This window comes from Patagioenas fasciata, chromosome 18 (assembly GCF_037038585.1).
Source record: "Patagioenas fasciata isolate bPatFas1 chromosome 18, bPatFas1.hap1, whole genome shotgun sequence".
Lineage (NCBI taxonomy): Eukaryota > Metazoa > Chordata > Aves > Columbiformes > Columbidae > Patagioenas > Patagioenas fasciata.
Genome location: NC_092537.1, coordinates 8,764,251 through 8,786,164, shown reverse-complemented (window position 1 = coordinate 8,786,164; position 21,914 = coordinate 8,764,251). Strand labels below are relative to the sequence as shown.

The 21,914-nt window shown below is 47.5% G+C and overlaps 1 long non-coding RNA gene across 3 annotated transcripts in view; it reads right to left on the bottom strand.

Annotated features, from left to right (window-relative positions):
• Window positions 1-2,975: 2,975 nt before the first annotated feature.
• The window catches only part of LOC136109453 (uncharacterized), a 90,703-nt gene continuing 71,764 nt past the window's right edge, over window positions 2,976-21,914 (bottom strand). For all 3 annotated transcript variants that reach the window (XR_010652503.2, XR_011741811.1, XR_011741812.1), the window contains one exon: window positions 2,976-5,674. This is a non-coding gene — a long non-coding RNA (uncharacterized lncRNA). The remainder of the gene's footprint in view (window positions 5,675-21,914) is intronic.

Below are 21,914 nucleotides of genomic sequence, written 5' to 3'. Positions count from 1 at the left end.
TCTTGTCAATGTAAAGTATCGAATTAATCTTTCACATCTCCGTCAGCCTGCTTTGCACAGCAGTGGCTCTTGGAGGCTTTGCAAAGCAACTCACGCTGCTCAGCCCCACAAACAGGGCACAGAAACCACCATAAGCTTTGGTACAGGGGGGGTGAGCACAAGTATTGCACTTACTCTTCAAAAATCTGTTGGTTTGGGTTTGTTTTCTTTTTTTTCCACTGATGGTGATGTGTTTTGGCACAGGCTCCTAGAGCCCAATTCAGACATACAGCTGGAGGTGAGACCTCCCTTTAGCCCACTGCAGCCAAACCCCAAGTGCAGGAAGGCTCTTTGCATCACGCTTCAACTGGCCACAGCTGGGAAATTTCCGAGAAATAGGGTTTTCTTTACCAGTGCAGCTTGGCAAGACTAAACCCAGACCCTTTGCTGCGGCGATTTGCATCACTGTGATTTCTGGAAGGGCAAAGACCCGGCTGCTGCATCCACCTTGCACTTGGTGCTGGTTTAGTGCCATGGGGAGTTGAATCAACTCTTAAGAAAATGCTGCCACCCAATAATTTACACAGTAAAAAGGAATATAAACACTGATGTGCCATGAAGATCAGTGTATGGACTCCTCTACCTGGTATTCGGGGTGATCTCTGGGGTGCAGTACCAAGAAGTTAAATTTCCAGCTATTATTTGGCCATGTCTACCCTGCACTGAGCGATTTTGATCCTCAGCCTCCTCAATTCTCCCACATACACACTGGCACACACAATGCTAGGTGTCCAGATTAGGAAAAGAAAACAAAAATTGCCCATTTTCTTAACCATTAAAAAAATTCTTGTTCGTATATAACGGCTTCTGGGTTTTCTCTCCTCCCTCCCCTTTGCTTGGTGATACTGTCATCCTTCTCCCTGTGGTGCTATTTCAGTATGAAACAGACTGATTTTCATTTAATTTAAGAATGAAAAAAGCACACATTTAATAAAGTTTACGGGTACTGAGAGGCTGTGCTCTCTTTTTGCTGGCGGCAGCAACCTGGAAAGAGTGGGCAGGTTTATGACAAAAAAAGGAGGAAAACACAGAATTACCCACTTGTGGGTGATTTTAATCTCCTATACCTCACGCATCCCACGGCTGCCAGGGGGGCTCTGTCTGCTGTGACTCCCCAGCCATGGCCTTGGTGGCATCATTTCCATGACCTCGGACCTTCCACTTTACATTTCTCCAGCGAACTTGATGTCATGTTCCATTAATTGCCAAAATCCTTGAAAAATCAGGTCTTCCTGGCTCACCCCATCATTCACCCCATAGCCATCGCTGGCCCTGCCACGTCCACAGAGTTTCGGCCCCAAATTTGCTGAATTCCTGCTTTTCCCCAACATGGTGGGAGAGGAATGGACCCAAATCCCGGTGCACTGCATGAAACCTGAGGTGGAAGCAATGCCCCAAGAAACATATACAGCGGAGCAGGCCCCGTAGATCAGGTTTTCTGTGTGGTCAAGTAAAGTGATATTCTATTTACTTTTTTAGATGTATAAACAGATTAAGTCCCAGGGAAAATAGGCTCCCAAACTTCATAGTATTTTATTAAACCGCTGAAGTTTAATATAATCGTTTGGCTTCCACGGAAAAATGTTCCATTTCTTTTCTGAACACCTTTGATTTTATTTTCTTTTAATTACTGTTATCCGGAGTTAACAATGTGGGTTTTGCACTCCACCCAGCGAGGACTATCCAGATTAGAAGTGGGGAATTTTGCTGAAATACAGAAATATCTATGTGGTGGTAAGAAATCAGCGACGCCTGGGGTGGAAAACTCCGGAGGAGCCAATGTGCAGAATGAATTCCCCTCCGCCAGGCAATAACGAGGCTGCATTCCTCAATTCATAGCATTTATTACCTAAGACGTTGGCCAGCTATGGCTTTTGACAAAAAATTATACCTCCTTCATCTTAGTGCTGTCCACACGGCTGCTCGAGCTCGCTCCATCCCGCAGGCTCATTGCTCCGTGGGGACAATTCTCATTAATCCAGGTCCAACGCTGCCCTCGGGCTCACACTGCACTGTGTGAATGTGGCTTTGGATGCATCGTCTGTCCCGGTGTGAAGTTGCTGGCGACGGCCAACACCGCGCTGAGCCTCCGGCACAACGCCTGACCCAGCAGCTTCCAAACCTGATGACCCAGCAATGCCCTAAGGACAGCCCAGCTCATGGTGGAAGCTGCTGGGAGCCAAGCAGAGGTCTTCAAGAAAGACTCAGCACCTGCGTTTCAGCATCGTTAAATAGGAATAATAAGGGTAATAATCATCTCGCAGTTCTTAAGACAACTGTGTAAGTTATGGAGGCCAAATTCACTGGTGGGAGTGTTACCCAAGGTCCTCAGCGCAGCAGATGGACTTAAAACACAGTTTATCAGCCACAAGTACCTGCTCCCCTCCCAGAGCTCTCGGCAATTTGCTCTCCTGCAATTCGGAACAGTCCTGGAAGCGGAGGGTCCTTCTTCACTGACACACCAGCATCCGGCCTCTGCGAGTTCCTCCATTAACGCCGGGGCAATGGTGATGCTGTAGACAGGATTAGACCTCCTTGGCCATGGTTTCTCCAGCTCATTTCTTTTGTTCTTTCATCAACAGCTGTGATTTAGGGCATGTGAGCAACATCTAAAGGAAATGACCGAGGGGTATTGGCTGGGGAGCACTTAACTTCCCTTGTACAGACCTTTTGGAACAGAATCAATATATTTTCTATATTTCTTACTGCTGGAGACCCCCCACAGCTGGGCAGAGATGGCAATGGAGTGAAAAAATTCTCCCGAGAAGGACAAGTTTAAGAGCACAGAGGAAAGCGGCTGAATGCATCATATCGACAGGGCAAACGCAGTCAGGAATCTAATGACCTGCCTGCCCGCACGCCTGCAGCCGCTCGCTGCCTCTCTGCAGCTCCCCAGGGCTCTGCCGGTGCACAACAGCCCTGCAATGGGACCCGTGTGTTTGGGGGGTGCAGCAGGCTTGTGCTGCAACCGCAGGCTCCCCACACAATCAGGGAAGGCTCCAGCGAGGTGTGGGGCTGGTGGAGGCAGAGGAGAGCATCCAGCCCTCTGAGTACATTATCAGTTCAGCAGCATCGCAGGATTTGCTGCATTGTCAGGAATCATTTCCTACTGGTTTGTTTTGGGTCGGTTTTGTTTGTTGGTTGGTTCTTGTTTGGTTTTTTAAGCAGGTCTTCCAACTAAAAGATCATGTCTGCTCAGCCCAGAGCCGGTCTGTTGTCCAAAGTGAAGCCACAGACCAAGGACACCAATTGAGGGGCGCATCTTATCCCACAGACACATCTCTAGTCACCTGCCATGGGAATCATAAAGATATAACCAATGGCATCACTATACCATGATTAACAAAACCAAACAAACCTCACTGAGTTTCCCTGTAACTCAAACCCAGTGTTGGCCTGAGACCAAACTCCTCCATTTTGCACTATGAGAAGATTCAAGGTCAAATAAAGAAGTTATTTGTATGGCTATGCATGTGAGCTGCTGGCAGGGCTGGGGCTCAGGACATGGCCAGCTCAGCCCATATAAATTGGATATTGCCCCGTATGTATTGGTGAACTAGAGGTGCCAGATGAGCTTTCTCTGGTCCACAATTACCCCAGTCCTGTCACAACCACTGCCTGGTCACAACCATCACCCCATCAGCCAAACTGTCATCCTGGTTTGACACCCTGTATTTTACCAGCTTTACTGAAGAGAAAATCGTCATATGTTTCTACTTTTCGAGGAGCTGAGCTGTCCTTTAGATAGCAGCTGCCAGCATAAATATACACGAGGAACAGGTTTTTAGTTCCTGAAGAACGTCTAAAAAATTGTAAACAAATCTCAAGTCATACGGGGATAAACAGTCAGAATTTCAATATTGTTTATAGCTTGTAAAAAACAACAGTCGTTTGAGTTCAGTCAAGCCAAGCATTTTGGATAGATAATTTTTAAACATTTGGTTTCAATTCTCCCCAACCTTCAACAAAGAAGCCCCATTCATGCTATACTTAGCTTACAATTCAAAATGAAAAGTATTACGGACTAGAGAACCGGATGTTTCTATTTCAAAAAAGAAATGGTCTCAGACACTGGACCATCTTGGAAGAGCCTTTACAGAAAAAGAAAACAAAAACACTTGGTCAAGAAGTTTATTCAGGCTGATCTTCTCCTACGTAGAGTTTCGGTTTGGTTGAATTAGTTGTTTCCTTTGCTGAAAAAACAAGAATACTCTGTCTATAAGAAAATATTCCTGACAAGTACCATTTGTCAGTCTGAGAGCAGAAACGTCCCTCCTCGGCCCGGTCCTCCCCGTCAGCATCCACCAGCCCTCCCTGGCACCGGCCCCGCTCCCCACGCAGACGCTTTGCAACCGGGCAGAGTGGAAAACAGAGTTCTTTAATTTCCTCTTCGCATTAGAGCTCATTACGAAAAATCCAGAGGCCCCTCGTTGAGCAAACGTCTGCATTTGCATGTCTTCTGTAAATGTTTAAATTCTATTATCCTGGAGAGGTTTCTTTTCTTGTGTCTTTCCTGTACCACTGACACCGGCCTCCTTCTCTGCCCACAATTAATTCTTGAAATACATATATTTTTTTCCACTTCTGTCACTGTCTCTCAGCTGGATGGCTCACATTTGCTAGTCCTGATGTTAGGAAACTACCTGTTTAAGCTATGTGTTGGTATTAGTGATTACTCAGTCAAGTCAGGTGGCAGTACGCCCATTCCCAGGCTGGAGAACACCTCTCTCAGAAAGAAAGAAGTTGAAAATAGTTACTATCAAGCTTTACTGGGTGCATTTTAAATGCTTAACTGCCCCTCCTGAAATGCAGCAGATCTGAGGCATGTGCTCATTTCTTGAACCAGCGTTTCTTTCCAGCCTCCCAGTACCTACAAGAAAGCTGAAGAGGGATTTTATGTAGCAATAGGACGAGGGGTAATGGCTTTAAACTGAAAGAGGGGAGATTTAGATGAGATATAAGGAAGAAATTCTGCACTATGAGGGTGGTGGTGACCTGGAACAGGCTGCTTGGAGACGCTGTGGATGCCCCATCCCTGGGAGTGTTCAAGGCCAGGCTGGATGAGGCTTTGAGCAATGATGCAGAAGAAGCTGGAGAAGGACAAGTTCCCTGAACTGGTAGTCCCCAGCCCATTTTGCCCTGAGGCAGAAACACCGAGTCTGAATAAAGAGCCGAACAGAACAGCCTACTACTTGTTCTCCTACAAAGGACCTCGGCGTCTCACAAGCAACATATTACTCCAGCGTATAGTTGTTGTCCTCTGATCCAGATTTCCTACGGACACAGGCATGCGTTTGTGCACACGCAGGGGTGTCCGTGTGGGAGACTGGAGCATGTGGAGTTTTGGCGAGTCCTCCGCGCACATCAGAATGTTCCTGCTCTGAAATACAGGGGAGGCAACTGAAAAAAACCATAAAATAAAAAGACTCCGAGATGTTGCACTTGACTTTGTGTCAGGCTCTTTGCTACCTGTGTGGCCCTGGCAGAGCACCGGGGCTGCTTGGATGCGAGTTCCCGTGCTCCTGTTGGATCCATCCCGAGATAGGGAGCTGGCTGCTGGTCAGAGAGGAGAAGCCAAGCTGCAGCTATTCCCTCCCTCTGCTCCCAGCCCGTGGGCTGCGCTCCAGTATCTCTGCTGAGAGAAGGAAAGAAGGTTTTTTTCTATTAATCAAATGAAATAAAGACTGAAGGGATGAAAGGGAAGGTTCAAGGGAGCTGCAGGTGGGGAGACATTGAGTGAGTGGAGTGCAGCAGCTGCTTCTATACGGCTCGCTCTTGCAGAAGTGTTATTTCTGCTTCACATCCCTTCTCTGCTCCATCCCCAGCTTGGCCTCGGAGCAATGTGGCTTTTCCTTCTCCTCCTTCCTCCCAGCCCTTTTTCCCCCATGCACACCAGAGCATCTCAGTGTGGTGCTTGCTCAGAGCTGCCCGCATACACCGCTCAGTAAAGAAAAGTGAATAATTCTGTCAGATATGGGCTTTGGGGATTTCTGTGCTCAACCCGTGGCCACTCTCCTTTCCTGTACCATCTTCCCAAACGCAGAATTAAGCAAATGAATGAGCTTCAGAGCATAAGAATTACTCTCTGCCTTTGTACTCCCAGTTCCAATTCATTGGCATAAATCAGTTTCCTTTGGCTACTCCTTGTTGGAAACTCCTTTTCCAAGCTCTCCTTCCTTTCCAGCACCACCACACCCATCTCCAACTAGAAATTACACCAAGAATGCCTACAACCACCCATACACAGGGTGTAGCTCCATCCTCAGGCTTAGATTTAGGCACTTCGCACCATGGTCAATTGGAAACAGAGACACTCAATCACCCTCCTTTCCTTTTTATACTACATCCCACAAGCACCGAAATGCAGCCAAGTTTGGGAGGTAGTGGTATTTTGGTGGACAGCTGATCTTTGTGAAGTGATATGCAAGCCAGCTCAGGAGGATATTGTATTCCAAGGCAACTGAATCATATTTCTGGTTTTACATCAAATTCTCTGCTACCTTTTGGCAGAAAGCTCTCTCTACATAATGCCTTGTTTGAAGATTCATGTGCTCGGCATCCTTGCATGCAGGTTAGGTGCTGCAGAATTCCTTTAGATCTGCAAGGGTTTGTATTTGTGCATCATCCACATCAACTCACATCAAGCACAGCAAGGTCCTGGGCACTTCTGATCCTCTCACCATCGTAAAATCACGGAATGATTTTGGTTGGAAGAGACCCTCAAGATCAGGACCAGCTGTTAACCCAACCCTGGCACTGCCCCATGTCCCCAAGAACCTCATCTCCGTCTGTTCAACCCCTCCAGGGATGGTGACTCCACCACTGCCCTGGGCAGCCTGTTCCAATGCCCCACAGCCCTTTCTGGGAAGTACTTTTTCCAATATCCAACCTCAACCTCCCCTGGTGCAACTTGAGGCCATTTCCTCTCATCCTATCACTTGTTGCTTGGGCGAAGTGAGGGAAGAACTGGTGTCCTGCAGCTGGTGGGTCCAGCCCGCCCTTTAGCAGTCCCTGTAGCAGGTTCAAGCTGAAAGGTTCAGTCTCCAAAGAGACCAAGGAGACCATGGATGGACCCACTGGGACTCAGAGGCAGGGGGAATGTCTCCTCCCAGGGCCCTGCGCTGCTTTTCCATGTTGAGCCAGTTGTAATGGGAAATGACAGCTGTTGAAAGCTGCTATTCACAGCCCTCTAAACAGTTCATTACCCCCCCTCCTCACCCCAGCCCTTCACCAAGATTCGCTCTGGCTTGAGTCCAAGCCCAACATGGCCGCAGAGCCCAGCCCAGCCACAGTGCTGGTGCTGTACCAGGATGGGGCATTCTGGCTGCACATCACAGCCGCCCCCCAAAACCAGCCACAGGCTGTGTCCTGCCCCGCAGCAGAGCCAGCCCCAGCTCTCCTTCCCTTCAGCCGAGACACCAGTTGTCACCAAGGCCCCATTTGTGCATCTCTATAGGTTTCTCCGGTATTTGAGTATCTCCCAAAATGACTCCAGGTGTGTTCACTTCATTGTTCCCTCATCATAAGAAGGACATCGAGGTGCTGGAGAGAGTGCAGAGGAGGTGATGAAGCTGGTGAGGGGCTGGAGCACAAGTGTGATGGGAGCAGCTGAGGGACCTGGGGGGTTCAGCTGGAGAACAGGAGCTGAGAGGAGACCTTCTGATCTCTGAACTGCCTGAAAGGAGCTTGGAGCCAGGGAGGTGTTGGTCTCTTCTCTCAAGTCGCAAGTGAGAGGACATGAGAAAATGGCCTTAAGTTGCACCAGGGGAGGTTCACATTGGATATTAGGAAAAAATTCTTCCTGGAAAGGGTTATCAGGCATTGGAACAGGCTGCCCAGGGCAGTGGTGGAGTCACCATCCCTGGAGGGGTTTAAAAGGAATTTACATGAGGTTCTCAAGGACATGGGTTAGAGTTAGGTTAGGCTATGGTTGGACTTGATTATCCTGATTATCCTTCCAAGTGAAATTACTCTATGATTCTATGATTCACTCCTGGGGATGCACACACAGAGCAGGTACAACATTTACCACTCTGCTCTTTATCTGCATCTGGCCCCTTTTGTCCCTCCAGCACACACACTGATGTGTACAAGAATGCTGCACCACTTCAAACCCTAAATGCCTTCTTGGAGCACAGGGGCTCCCAGATATCCCCCTTTTTTCTCACCTTTGCCAGCTCTAAAAGACTTTCTGCCACTAGCTAGCAGTGGTTTTCACCACTAACCACTGGGGTGGCTTCCTGCACAAGGTATCCAGAATTTAGGTTGGATCCTGTCTGTAAGGTCCTAGGCAGCTCCACATCTTGAGGTGCAGGCTGAAAAGCTGGTCTTCTTCCGAGAAGACCCATAAGAATGGCTGAAGTCCTGGAAAGCTGTAGAAATCTGCCATGAGTGAAGGAGCCAAGCAAAATCTATCTGGCTTAACAGCAAACTTTTCTCAGCCTGCAAGAGAAGAGATCCAAGACCTACAGTGATCTGAGCTTGGACCAGAGCCTTCGGACACTCCTTTAGGTGGCTGAGTTTGATCATCTAAGTCTGGATTTAATCGCCCCCTGTTGCGGGTTGGCCAGCTGTGCTATGGAGGATGAATTAATTCTTCTATTTCTACCTCACAGTTCTGAGACTTAATGAACATAAATGATTTTACTCTGAAAAAAACACAGCATGGGGATACCAGGAAAACAGTTCCTACCCATGTGCTCTAAGTCTGTTAGTCAGACATTCAAATAAAAGGGTAAATACAGCTTTTTGAAAAGAAATCTCAAAAAATTCACTGTTGCCTCTAAAACTCTGACTGTCGCATGATTCTATAAAGAAGGGACTCCTGCAATGGATAATTACAGATATTTCAGCCACGATAACGTGGTGGATAATGAGATAGCGGCAGCAGGTCATAATCTGACCCTCCCAGGCTCATCCACCTGCTGGGACAACCCTTCACCAAAGCTTTGGAGATGAGGTCTGGTCCAAGCCATGGATCACTAACGATGGACTCTCTGCAGAAAGACTTGTGCTCCATCAGCTGCCAAAGCCAAGGGGACAACCTGAGAAGGATGTGTCACATGAGTGTCATTAGCTTCCTAAAGCCCGGTGCAAAAACTTTATCAGCCACCAACCTGAGAAGAACCAGCTGTATTTAAAGGCACCTTGCGGTAACAGTCACAAGGCAACACCGATTCACTCTCAGGTCCCTGGGAACACAACAAAGCTGCTTTTTGTGTCTGGTTGTAGAACAAGACAAATCCAACACTTCTGGTACACAGTGACACTGCCTCCCATCATGGGGCAAGAGGAAGGAGTCCCAAGCAACCATCACTAGTGTATTATGCCAAATACTGTCCCACTGTTTTCAGATCTGCCTGTATCCATCTCCTACATACCTTCCCTTTAGCTTCTTGAGGTTAAGGACCTAGAGCAACTGGATTTTAGCCATCACTTCTTGGTGCTATCACAGCAGAAACCTTCATGCTCAGAGCAGCTCAGTGTTCAGCTGCTCCGTTGGTGCAGGACATGGTGCAGGAGGGGTTTTCAGAGGGGCTGGGGACACCATGAGCTGCTGCTGTTGGCTCTGAAGAGGAAGGACCAGAGGAATCTGTGGGTCCCTGGAAGGATTTCTGTTTCCACAGCAGGCTTTCAAAAACATTAGCAGCCACAGCCCAAGAAGCGAAATCTCTGTTTGTGGGTAATAAACCCAGACAGATGCCTCCTGCACGCAAACAGCCAGTACCCCCGAGACAAGAGGCTCTAAATAAATAATCAACAAATCCTAGGGCTGAACGCACAGTTGCTATTTGCATCATAAATAAATTAGGAGGCTTTTATTTACTCATTCTGGGGGCAGAGCACATCACAGAGGAGCTCCTCAGAGCTCCTACACCAGGGATTGTCCTTACTTCAGCACAGCCATTCCATTCCCACCAGGTGTTTGCTCCTGCACTGCTCCCCAGGAGACACACAGCTCGCCAGTGAGAAGGGAAAACAAACGTGAGGTCTCCATCATAATAATACAATAATACTGGCCCAGGTTGGCCAGAGAGGTGGTGGATGAACCATCCCTGGAGACATCCCAGGCCAGGCTGGGCGGGGCTCTGAGCAACCTGAGCTGGTGAAGATGTCCCTGCTCATGGCAGGGGTGGCACTGGGGGAGCTGGGAAGGTCCCTTCAACCCAAACTATTCTATGACTCTATGATCATCATGGAGTGCTCAGCTCCCTGGTGATCTCTCTTAGCTGACAAGCATGGACAACCAACTACAGCGAAACGGCACCAGCCTGGCAAACAGGGGCAGCATTCAGGGTGTCATTCAACAGAAGCCAAATCAAACCAGAAAGAACGTTCAGAGAAAAATTCCCATTTCTTTACCTTAATACCCACAAAACCCACAAAACAGGGAACACAGTGTCATTTCCAAGGAGAAAAGCCACCTTTTCAGCCACAAAATATATCCCTCGAGATCCAACAAGCTGAGGTCTGATTTGGTTTTATTTCGGTATGTATTATATCAAGTGTTATTGATCTGTTTGCTTCAAGCAAACCAGCGAGTAGTGCAACCCTTTCTGCTCCTTATGTCTTGAAAATTGTGTTTTTTCCTCTTTGGGTTTGCGGATGACAAACAGCCAGAGCTCACGGAGGCTCAGAACACACACACACACACACCTTGACCCCATCCGTCAGCCAGAGCCTGCAGCTCTTTCGGCTTATTAATAAAACACAACTGGGTCTAGGGAGCTCCCACCCCTGGACACAACAGTGGCTCCAAGCCTTGCTGGTGGCACAAGGAGGCCAACACGTGGGCAAGAGAAACTGTAGTGTAGAGCCAGGAACTGAATGTTAAATCAAAAACTCCAAAATGCAGCTCACCCTTCCCCATAAGTCGCTGCCCTGCAACCCCATGTGCATCTTCAGTGACAGGAGGTGGCCAGCCTGGAGCAGATGCAACATCACATCATGGGCCCTTGCAACACAACGTGTGGGAATCCCAAAGCAGACCCTTTAGGAACAATTTCTCTCCAAATGAGATTGTTATCTAATTGCATCACTAACCCAGCTGTCTAGTCAACACAACGATTTTATCAACCATCTGATAGCCAAAACGCATTTCTATGCTTGAACGGTTCATCGCAGGATTTGTATTTCTAATACAGCTGTGAGAAGACCGCGGTTTTGTGTACTGATCCCACTGAGATGGTATCTCCTGGGGGGTACCTTGATCTGCAGGGTCCCAGTGAGAAAGGCCCAGTGCCAGCCTCAGATTTGGTGCTGGGATTTATACCACTTCCTACACGAATGCGAGGTGCTCCAGCACTCACCAAGCTGGCACCAAATTGCTAACACTGTTCAAAATTAGGGCTGGTAGAAAAACGTGTCATAAAATTTATTTTGCAAAGGAAAAGTCATTTTTAGGTTTGTTGTTTCTTTTTTTTAAAGAAAGTTATTTCCTTTTCCCGCACCACCAGCACTCAATCCTCCCCCACCCCACTGAAATCATGTCTCATCTTGCAGAGGAAATTTTGATTTTTCATCGTAAAAAACCCCCAAAACATTAAACAACTGTAAGTGAATTATTTTGGCACAAAGCCGATATGTTTCGGCTCCAACATATTGCCACAACACCTCTGGCATTAAGTACCCCAACCAGGGAATGGCAGCAGGAGTACAGTTGCCATGAGGATGGGTGGCAGCACAGCCAAAGCAAACTGGCTGGGTTTTCCAGTAAAACACGCCACTTTCCAGCTCAAAAAAAAGGTTGGTTTGCCTTCTTGTGTGCATTAGAAGCAAAGAATCATAGAATGGTTTGGGTTGAAGAGACCTTCCCAGCTCCCCAGTGCCACCCCTGCCATGAGCAGGGACATCTTCACCAGCTCAGGTTGCTCAGAGCCCCGTCCAGCCTGGCCTGGGATGTCTCCAGGGATGGTTCATCCACCGCCTCTCTGGGCAACCTGGGCCAGGCTCTCACCACCCTCAGGTCAACAATTTCTTCCTCATGTCCAGCCTGAATCTCCCTCCTTTAGTTTAAAACCATCACCCCTTGTCCTATCGCAACAGCCCCTGCTAACAAGTCTGTCCACATCTTTCTTATCGGCCCTTTTTAAGTACAGAAAGGCCACAATAAGGTCTCCCCAGAGCTTCTCTTCTCCAGGTTGAACAACCAGGTAGGAGGAATGCTGGCTTGAACTCCTCCAGCGTGCAAGACTTTGCAGCTTAATCAATTGCTATTTTTAACACAGGTGAGGTTTGTGCAGCTTCCCAGCTCTTCAGAAAATCAAGAAAAAGCAGGATCTCACCTGGTGGCACTGCCTGTGTCATGGATGGCACATAGGTGATGCATTTCAACCTACAAGATTAAAGTTTTACAGTCCTGTAAAGAACTGTAAAGAAGCCCAGATAATGGGAAATGTCAGGAAACTTAATAACAAGAGAGATTAGCGCCCTGCCTGTAGCACATTGTTGCTGTATTCAGCCAGCTTTTTATATATAATGTTGACAGCTACATACAAGCTGTGAATAGTTTCCTATCTCCTCCAGCCTCGAGTCTCCAGGAACCTGACCGACTTCCCTCAAGCTGGTTTGGATTTACACCGGCTCTACTGAAATCAGAATTGAACAGCCAGAGCAGACTGGGGCAAACCAGCCCCACAGCTCCAAAACCAGAGGAGCCATTTTGCTTTATGCAATGGGAGAATGGAGGAAAACACTTTGGATCTCTCTCTTTCCTTGGCAGAAATTCGCATCCATCTTCCAGCTCCGGTAAAGCTGTGCTGGTTTACGGCGGTGGGGGATCAGGTCCTCTGCTTGTGGCTCTGCAGCATGATGGAGTCAGTGCTGAGAGTGGAGACCTGTTCCATTTCTGATACCAGTAAGAATTAATCGCCCACTTTAAGGGGGGTTGGACTAGCTGACATTTAAAGGTCCCTCCCAACCTAAACTATTCTATGATTTAGCAAGAGCAAGGGAAAGGTTTTTCCAAACTGGCTGGAAGATGAACACACCACGGGCCTGGGGGTCAGACAAGGAGCATCCTCTGCTGAAGGACACCCCACCAGCCCCCAGGCCCCATTAACCTACTCTTAAGGCTGGTCTGGGAAAGCAGAGGTGGCCACCACATCACCAGCTGTATCATCGCCTCTTCTGCTCACCTCACCTCAGCTCCGGAGCCCAGGTTTCCCCATCAGACATGGCATTCCCATGAGCTCATCATGGCATTCATCACATCTCTGCTAACAGATGGGATTTTGACAGGAACGTTCCCTTCAAGTCCTCCTTGCTCTCCAAATACTCTTCTATAGTGTTTAGGGCTGCTCTTCTGCATCAAATATCTCTAAAAGAAATACCCTCCCCAAACTTTTCAAATGAAAAAATAAATAATGTGATTAATTATTCTGAAAAAGGCTGCTTATAGTTTGGACTCCATAAAACAGAATGCCTGATTTAATACACTGAGAATGTGCTGTTTTTCATTTCAGCGCAATCAAGACCTAAATCTGTGTTTCCCTCTCCCTCATCCGAGCTTGAAATGGTTTTATATTCCATCTTGCTTCAAATTATACACACCGAGTTTATAACGGGACACGGTCTATTTTGTTGCCAAAACTTGCTCTGCAAGATCATCTATTAAAATGTATTTATTTTTTATGACAAACAAGAAAAATGACAAAACAGCTACCGAGCATCTGCTAATGAGGACCAAATGCCTCTCCAGGCACCGTTCCTATTATGGACATCCACCCGGGAGCTGAGTTCACGCTCCTTCCTTCCTCACCCTCAGCTTTAAAGGGCAAAGGAGGGAGATGCAGGTGAATGCAGAGCCTCACCAACGTGCTCCTCTGCAGGCCACTCGCACTGAGGATGTTGCTCTGACCCAACCACCCTTGACCTTGGGTCTGAAACCAGCCTGGGCATCAGAGCAGACTCACACTCACCCATTTCTAACATCCATGTCTTATTTCTGGAGATGATGGCAACAAGAAGACTCTCCAGCGACCAGTATAAATAGGCCTCCTGTAGCATGGGGTGCATTATCCATGCCCCAGGCTTTCCAGCTTCGAAGGAAAAAAGCAAATGCTGTATGGAGAGAAGAAGACCACTTGGAGAAACCCCTTCAGCCTGGTGTTTCATCTACTCTGCCAGACACCAAAACAGTCCTGGGATTTTCCTTAGGAGTGTTGACTTTGGAGGTTTCCCTTAGCTAAACGATTGCTTATTATGGCACTAAGCGACTGTACTACCTGGCTCTTCGCCACCACCACGGCGGTGGCCACATTCTGCAACGCTTTGGGTTCCCCTGTTAGAGGAGAGCAAGCCTGCCCATGTTCCCTTGGCAGGAAAGCAGGCTATGACATGAGACCTGTGGCTAAAAATCACCATAAAGCTAATGCTATTTCAGTTTAAATGACAGCTCCATTTATATTACAGTCATAATGCAGAAAGTCATTCCCCTACCATCTTATGTATTTTTGCCATTCTAGTTGCTAGTCAGCACAACAGCAAGTTTTTAACATCAAGCATGGCAACCCATTGCAATAAATTCCTTATGTATTGTATGAATAGCTAGATACATGAATAATTTAACCATGGTTTAATCAACATTATATTTATGGTTTAATCATGACCAATTATGTAATCGTTTCATAAAAGACTTACAGACCAAGGCTCTGGCCCTGTTTTCATGGCACAGGAAGAACACGTATATCCTCAGTGATGCATTCAGCAAATTAATCATCCATTTCTCCATGGCACCAGCCAGGCAAGGGCTGGAGCGTGCTGGCCATCCCTTCCCCTGCTCCACCCTACGTCCTTTCTGCTGGAACCGCAGAGCAAGTTGCATGCAATGGAATGGAGGCTGTGGAAGTAAAACTCATGCCAGCCCTGTCCTGTGCCATGTTTGCACGCCTGTGTGTGTTCCCATGTGTCCCTGTCCATGTCCATGTGTGTCAAATCAGGTCCTGGGAGCACCCCCCAGCTGCAGCGGGCAGGAGCTTGGTCCTTCTCTGCTAAGCTGGCTGCAAAGATGGAAATACCATGGAAAATGGAAGGAAAAGGGACAGAGTAACTCAGCCAGTGGCTGAAAAGCAAAACCACTTGGTCTGAGCAGAGAGCATTGACATGAGCAACCACATGCAGGAGGAAGGAAAAATCACAGCCCTGCTGCAATTCCCCAAGCAGCAGAGACCTGATGGACAAAGGCAGAAAGAATCATCTGTGGATGAGTGCAGAAAGGATCACCCATGAACATCTGCTGGTCTCCAGAAAGGACCAGAGAACCCCGGTCCTCTCATTTTCCACAGGAGCCTCAGAGCTGGACCCAGTGGTTTCAGGGCTGGGTCAGGAGATGCCCATCTGAAGCACCGTTGTGGTGGACCCACGGGAAGGACAGTTTGGGTGCTCCATCTCCACTCCCCAACCACATCATCTGGGATGCACAAGGGCCCTTTCACTGACAGGGGTCAGCGCTGCTTCCCAGGGGACGTTTCTGACCTGAGACGGGACACCTGGCCTGGGACAACACCTGTATTTCAGGTTTCTGTTTTCAGAGAAGGACTAAAACTCACCACAGAAAACAGTGATGAAAGCAACATCCTTTCACCATTGGACCTCCAATGTGTCTAACGCAAAATGTGTGGCATGCACTGCACATTTCCAGTGCCATCAATAACAGCAACAGCAGCTTCTGCCCCCATCAGCCTCTTCAGTATTTGCATTTCTCAAGAGCCAATGAGATTTTTGAAGGATCCTCCTTCTCTAGACCTTTTCAGACACTTTCTAAAGCCCCTGTGAAGCCCAGATCTCACTCCGGCCATGTCCTCTGATTTATTAGCTGTTTTAAAGGAGTTTATGGCTGTTGCTGCAGTCAGAAGATCACTGTGAACTCTCAGCCCGCACTGCTGGCTCGGAGCTGCACGTTTGTTCCTCTCCAAAATTCACAGCCACGCTGATTTTATTCCAAGTAGCTAGGGCATCCTACAGTCCAAATGGTTCATTATCTCTGGCTTTCTTTAAAAGGTCAAGAAATGCTCTCTGCTTGGCAGATGGACTAGTGCAGGAGTCGTGAAGTCTCAGGATTTGTAACATAACAAGGTTATTAAATTGCAAACTCTATCCTGAGCAAAGCGACACGAAAAGTTTGTTTAAAGTTTTTAAACAAAAAAAAAAAGGGGGATATTTTGAGAAAATTATTTTTTTATCCATTAAAAAAAAAAATCAGAAAAAAAAAAGTTGGATCTTCAAAGCAAATAACTCTGCTTTTCAAATAACTCCATTACTCATTTTCCTGATATTTGTTTTCTGACCTGTCACCTCCAGGCCCTTTACTGAGTCTTGCTGACCTCTAAAGACAGAGGAAATCAAATGAAGACAAATGCACCAAGCACTTAACTATAATGAGCCCCCAAACCAGACCACAGTTTGCGGCACTGTCGTAAAACACGGATCCCATCGGTGTGAAATCCTGTGGCTTGCCAGCAGCCACCCCTTGGCTGGCACACAAGAAGGGTTCTGCCTGTTTGGCTCCAACTTTCACACGCACCAGGACGCTCAGTTGTTCCCACACAACCCCAAGTCCTCATTACCCTTTGCGCCCCCAGCTCTCTATGCAATACTGGACAGGAATGACGAATGCCAGCCCCCAATCCCCAGCCTGGCAACACTCAGCACAACTCAGACTTTAAGCTCTACAGACCTTTATGGAGCCCAAGCTGAGTTTTATTAACTCCAGTGGCTGCTTGGACAAAGCATCCTTTATAAACCCCATTAAGTTCCTGCTTTTAGCAAATACTTTTTCTTTCCACACTGTAATTATTTGCCAACGAAGCAGAAACCACCAGATTGACAGGATTTACTCCCAGGGCTTATAACGCCCGTTCCTTGCTCACAGGTACATGTGTCACAGTGGCACAACCAGCCTATTTTTGGAGTCCTAAGAGGAGGAAAGATGAGCACAGGGGGAGCTTGCAGGCTGGAGGAAGAGGAGCAGGGGACGAGATGCTCTCTGGGGCGATATTCCCCACTCCACTCCCAAATTTCTCTGTGCTATTCCCAGCAGCAGAGGCTGCTGCTGAACTGTCTCGAAGGGTGAAGACAGTGATTGTAGAGCCAGAAGTGCTGCTGCTGGGCAGGGAAAGGAATAAGGGGGGGTTTGGCAGTCTGGGTGGGAGCTGCTGTATGTGGTTGCACGAACATTAGCAGCCCTGTGCCTGTCTGCAAAGGGCGCTCGTGCTGCGGTCTCAGCTTGGCAATTCAACCTCAGCCTTCCATCCACAAAATGATGAGAGTTGGTGAAAGATAGCAACTGTGGCTGGTGCATCTGCTCACCAGGAACGTGCATCTTGCAGAGCTCCAGGCTTCGAGTGGCTCCAGCAATGGAGGTTCCCTCTTGGACCGAGAAATGACGTTCCTGAGCACGTCCCAAAGGATCCCCAAGCCCCGCTGCTCTGCCCCACAGCCAAGCTCTCTGCATATACAAATTGAATATTAGGAACAATTTCTTCCCCAAAGGGCTGTGGGGCATTGGAACAGGCTGCCCAGGGCAGTGCTGGAGTCACCATCCCTGGAGGGGTTGAACAGACGCAGAGATGAGGTGTTCAGGGACATGGGGCAGTGCCAGGGTTGGGTTATGGTTGGACTGGGTAATCCTGACGGGCTCTTCCAACAAAAATGATTCTACGACTCTATCCACATGAGGACAGTTTACACCACTGGAGGACAGGTCCCTCGCAGCCCCTCGATGCACAACCCATCTGCAGCTGCAGTTGCGACTTTGCCCCACTTTGTGTCACTCCCCGAAAGGCGCCTGAATGCACAGCAATGCTCAGTCTGATAAACCAAACCATTGTAGCTTTAAGGCGCTGCTCCAGAAAGAAAAGGCCTTTCAGCACAGTGAATAGCATCGCTTTTCCTCCACGCACCATCTGTTTGCCAAGATGAAGAGCTCCGGGCTGGCAGAGGCTTCATCATTCGGACAAGAATAGGTCCCACTGTACTTACACTTCCCAGCTCCCAAAATAAAAACCACGGCAAATCATTGACTTCACGTACCCCGTAGCGAGCTCTGAGCTAGTGTGAGGAAACACCTGATTCAGCTGTTATCCCTTCCAAAAGCAGAACCAAAAGATGAACACAGCTCTGGGACCATGGTCAACAGTCCCTTTGAGCAGCCTTAACAAGCCTGGTTATTTTTTCAGATGGGGAAGGGGAATTACTGCTTCAGAGCATCCTTACAAACATGCCTGACAACGCTGCCACATATACATCCCACTCTGCAGGGAAAAAATACATGATGGATCCCAATTGCCAAGACTCAGCATGTGTTGGGGGGCTCAGAGGTGGCAGCGGGTCCCTCCAGGCTCTACGTGTCCCTGGGGACTGAAGTCTGGCCACACACCCACGTTTCAGTATCCAACTTCCCTTCTTCTCAACTACCTCAAGAGACGATCTTAAACCGCTATGGTTCTCTAATCCAGGATATTTGAAGAGAGAGAGGAAGGTTTTCTACAACTTAAAACCTCAGATGCCGCCCGGTGGGGTCCGTAACGCTCCCACCTTGCTGCTGGGAAAACCCTGTCTGGGATGGGGATGCAGTTCTTTACCCACAACCCTGAAACAAATCCACTTGTGCCCTTTCCTCTCCATCACTCTTGTTCTTCTCCAGGATGGGTGTCTCTGTTCCCCACCACCTCAGGGAACATCTCCCTCCACCTGGGAGAGAATCAACCTTGCTCAGGGTTTCCTGGCTTCTTCCACTTGTGGCCCAACATAAACAGTATTTAAATATCATCTTCCTGCTCCCCCCTCCCTCTCTTTTTGTCACCTGCAAATTTAGATTAACAAGGAGGTTTGACAAAGTGCTACTGTATATGTTAATAAACCCATTAGTGTCGGCCCGCCTGACATATAACCTGCAGAGCCTCCAATGTTTACTAATATGGTTGTCAAAGCAAAGGAACATTACTTTTTAATGACATTTCATATCACTTCAGTTGAAGTAATATCCTGGGACATGATAATCAGAAAGTCATTTAGCCACAAAACTATGTGCTAAATAGAGGCTGGTGCATGAAAGATGCTCATTTTGTCAGAAGTAAAACATTCGTGTTTGCTTCATAAGTTGTAAGCGCACTTGTGGAGGAGAAAGATGTTGTGAAATATTTATTGGAAGCAGCTCGGTTCAGGTAAATGGGGCTTCAAAATGAAACGCTGGTAAAGTTTATTATTGTATTTGCTGTATCTTTTGCATGCGATACATCAATTGACAATTCATACATATGATATGCTTAATAAACCAATGAGATTTCAGAAGTTCTGTTTAAAGACAATTTCTGAAGTGGTACAACTGGATGTTACTGAATTTATTGCTGCTTTCAGAGTGGGGGAATGGCTGCAAGACAAACTGAGATGGGGTTTGATTTTACAGAGCATCTCCCATGCTCCAGGTGATTCCAAAATGCTTCTAAAGCAATGAGGGTGGTAAGAAGGTGGCAGTGGTCGCAGACAGCCCTGCTGCCCTTATTCATAGTTGTCTCCCTGGCTTGGTGGCCCAGGGCCACTGCAGAGCAAGAGGCAGCAGATCGAGGAGCAGAAGATGCTCAGGCAGGGGAGGGGGAACTGGGGAACCCCCTGACACATCCCACAGCCGCAGAGCTGCACCAGGGCCACTGAATGAAACAAAGAAATCAGCCTGGGTCAGAAAAAGATGCAGAAATTAATAATAAAACAATAATTTCTCCTTTTTCGAAATAAATAACCAAGGGGATCCCTCTGTCAATCTGTTCAGAACAATCTTTCTGATAGGAACTAGCAATTGATTCAGTTAAAGTCTCCCATCGGATGGTGGATAGAGCTGATTAAAGCTGTGCATGCACTATTAATAGGAGCAGGGTGCTGTTCTGTCATTATTATTAATTATGCTGCTGTGATTACTATCTGTTCATCCATCCACCCATCCTCCCTTCCATAATCCCAGCATTGGCCAAGCATGTAGGAATACAAATTCTTACTCCCTTTTTGTCCCCAGTTTTCCAGGGAAGAAAAAAAAAGGGACCAAAAGTCTTCATTTATAGGCTTTCTTCTTAGTGTGTGTGAGCGTGTCTGTGTGTGAGAAAGTGAGTGAGTGGGTGGTGGGAGATGAGTGGGTGAGATGCATGTGGGAGCATTTGGTTGTGAAAAAGGCACAAAAGGAAAGTTAAGTCAAAGAAAAAGACACGGCGTTTCATGTTGAACCCACTGGATTCCCGCACCGTCCTCCCTTCCGCAGGAGCTGTCCCACGGACGGGGTCCGACCCCCGGCCGCCCCTCTCCCACGCTCACAAGCACGTCCCCACCTGGGAACCAGGTTCTCTTGAACTCTCTGCCACCGTCCCCAAGATAGTCAGAAATTTTCCTTCACCAAATAATTAGACTGTGATAAGAGGAAACAAATGGGCCCTCGGAGCAGCGAGGGCTGCAATAAGAGATGAATTATTAGTCCAAGATGGAAATCTCCTTTGATAAATGACTGGCCCCAAGGAAGGAAGGATTCAGCAAAACACAACAACGTCTTTGTTGTGACACAAGGAAGGGGAAGGAACAACCTTTTAAAGGGCAACAAAGGCTCCGCGCTACCACCTTGACCAATTGATTAATCAAGTGCATCCCACGACGTCAATATGTTTCCCTCTTTGCATTAGTTCCAGCATCTAAATGTGGAGGGCGGGGATGACGTGTTCCGTGCAGGACCAGTTCTGAAAGCCCTGACAGATACCACCACGGAGGGCACTGGGAAAGAAGACAGAGCAAAGCCTGCTGATACATCTCATGGAGCGGTGTCTAAAACCAATTGATCCATAGAGCATTTCAAATCTAACACAAACCAGCACCGAGCCACAACAGGCTGGGAACAAAAAAGGAGAACCGCATTTTCCCCTTTTCCCCTCCTGCAAGGAACCTGGCTCAATGAGGTGGGGTGATGCCTCACATTCCAAGTGAAGGAACTGCCATTTATCAATACTGGCCCAATTCCTGGTATTTTTATAGTCTAGTTCAGAGGGTGAAAAAAACACAAATCCATTGGCGTCACTGAAAAGAAACCCAGCAATAAGGCACTGGACAAGGCATTGAATCAGCAGCTTGAACATCACAGATTTTTTGGGACTTTGATGGTGAGAGGGATCAGTATATCTAACTCCAAGCAAGTATCAGAAGGACCCCAAGAGCTCTGTGGATTTTTACCCAGCCACCAGTAACAACAGCATTGGAGTTTCTAAGTCACTGTAGCCTGGAATGCAGCTGTCCCCGTGGACTGGTAACTGGGGCCTCTGGTACCACTATTTTTAGTGGGAGATTTAAGTAGAAACAGCAGAAATGTACACATATATATGGATGCTATGTAACATATATATACACTTTTAAAAAATCTAACAGAAATGTCTCGAGCTGGAATTACTAAACATATTTCTCTTTTTGTCCTCCCCCAGAAACCGCTACCAAAACATACCTTTCCACCTAACGAGATTAGCAAGGTACCATGCTAGATCTTTATTAGTTAAAGCTGACCATAGTGCAAAACTTGGCCTGAATCACAAATGAGCTGACTGCCAGAATGAGGAGTGCAGCCAGCAAGCAGATTTATTCCGAATGGGTCTCTGCTGTTTGCCTTGGGGAATATGCTTCCTTCTCTTTAACTCCCTGAAAACTGGTAGCCAAAATTCAGCTCTCCCCACACTCCCCGAAGCCATCGGCTCCACTGCTTCCAACTCATGTTGGCCTTATTCAGGCTTAATTCCACTGCCTGAATACAACATAAGAGAGAAACAAACTTATTTACTTGGATAGCTCAAAGTAGAATGCAGCACATTTATATATGGCAATTCTTGCCCTCTCTACTTTACTTAAAGGGACCAGAATAT